Genomic DNA, 2,091 nt, shown 5'->3' with positions numbered 1-2,091 from the left:
GTTATTTTAAATCTCATGGCACCAGAGAATCACTTAGAATGGGAGTGTTGTTTTTTTAACTTGCCTCACATTAAATAAACTGAGGTGTGAAGAACAAGCTTCCTTCATAAAGAGATGGGCACTTTTTTATACAAATGCACACACCAAGTGCTTTAAGCATCAAAATTCAGTCCTCTTACACTATGCACACTCACAAACAAAACCTCCTTTGAAACACTTTACTTGCTTTTAACAGCAGTAAGAAAACTATGCAATATTATGGTCAACAACGCTCCTTAAAGTTGAGAGTAACTACATAAGAGCATTCTTTTACCCTTAAAATTATTTCTGCCATCATCAACCTGCCCAAGTTTTAAGGTGAGTTTTTCCGATGTTTGTATGGTTCCAAATCTTCATAGAAACCAGGAAAGTGAAGGCTCCTTGTTTCAATCAAACAATCTGCCTGAAAATGCTACTTAACCCACTTGTCATTTTCCAAGACAGTGGGGGTTAACAAAAGAACTATTCCACACTGTGACATAAATTATCATCACGGGCCTAGACATCTTGACAAGACAAAAAGGTCCACCCTGAACCTAAATGTGTCTGGTCAGTCAGTGTTGTACTGTGGCTACAACTTCACTTTTTTATCATTCTATCTTATTAGCAAGCTACATTTCTAGGCTAACAGTTCTACCAATTATGGATGTGAAAGTTTATTTTTAATAAGACAATGTTGCAAATTATGGTCAACCAACATCTATTCACCAATACTTCAAGCATAAAAAATGAGAATCTTTACAAAAATATACAGAGACACCACGAATTGGTAGCTGCCCATAACATTAAACAAACTGGACTCTTAAGAATGGCTTCTCAACAGCATATCATGTTAATTATAACCATTGCCTGGTACAGGGAAAACTGACAAGTGTTTTTTAAGCATCATTGCAACATTGTATTCCTGATAATTTAAGTAAACCAAACTATGAGTAAATGAATGATACATGCCTAAAAATATCATGGTTTATACTATCAGTGGCCACTGGACTTAGGACTAATCCAAGACCTTGACCTAGATTTTGACCTAGACCTAGACTGTGATCTTGACTGAGATTTGGATCTAGGTGGTTCTTTTTTCCTTGATTCCTCTTCATATCTTGAGCCAGACTTATAATGTATTTTGGAATCTGTTTTAGAGGTGCCTCTAGTTTTGGTGTGAGATGCAGACCTAGAATGTGATTTAGCCTTCATTTCTTTCCTGGGCTGGGACTTGGACCGCGATCTTGAATTGGATTTAGATCTTGAAAAAGACTGATTTCAGTGTTTGAATCTATCATTGTCGGAATGGCTTCTGCTACGCCGTGGTTTTCCAGTCGGTATATTTCTAAGACTGTAAGATCTTCATAGTTGTAATCGAAGGACCGACTTCTTGATCTTCTTCTGTCATAACTTCGGCTTCTAGAACGTCTGTATCTGTCATAATCATCATAGTGTGAAGAACTATACACATTCCTCCCTTCCTTGGCTTTCATCTGATTTGGAGTCTTTCGATCCCCCTGTGCAAACTGTATTTCAGTTTGGCGTCCGCAAATTCACTTTCTGTCTAAATTATGTAAAGCATCTTCGGCATCATGAACATCCTCAAATTGAACATATGCAAATCCTCTTGGATGGAGAGTGTAGAAATCAAGTGGAGCATACACATCAACTATAGGGCCAAAACGACCAAATTCCCGACATAAATCTTCAGACCTGGTATCGTCGGCCACGTCCCTCACGAAGAGAGGCGTGTTGGGGGGGCGCAGGTACCGGGACATGATGCCGGCGTTGAGTCTCTGCAGGGACACTAATAGGCTTAGCAAACCGTCCGCAACTTCGGCACCGAATCCTCCTCAGACACACTTATCTTGATTTTTTTAAATCTACAAAAACCTTCACCTAACATCATACATAAAGGTGAGAAACTATCCTTTCTATCTCTAAGATTGCTAAAAAGTCAAGGATGCACTTCTCATCACTCCTATTCAGCACTGTAAATCTTAGTTAATGCATTAAGTAAAGAAAAACATATATGAGGTATACAAATTGGAAACAAGATATAAAATTTTC

General features: G+C 38.3%; 1 pseudogene; it reads right to left on the bottom strand.

Annotated features, from left to right (window-relative positions):
- Positions 1-1,250: 1,250 nt before the first annotated feature.
- On the bottom strand, positions 1,251-1,799 carry LOC138929923 (serine/arginine-rich splicing factor 10 pseudogene; annotated as a pseudogene).
- Between the last annotated feature and the right edge of the window lie 292 nt (positions 1,800-2,091).

Source organism: Ovis canadensis, chromosome X (assembly GCF_042477335.2).
Source record: "Ovis canadensis isolate MfBH-ARS-UI-01 breed Bighorn chromosome X, ARS-UI_OviCan_v2, whole genome shotgun sequence".
Lineage (NCBI taxonomy): Eukaryota > Metazoa > Chordata > Mammalia > Artiodactyla > Bovidae > Ovis > Ovis canadensis.
Note: the sequence above shows the minus strand (reverse complement) of the source record. Positions and strands in the feature narration are given on the sequence as shown.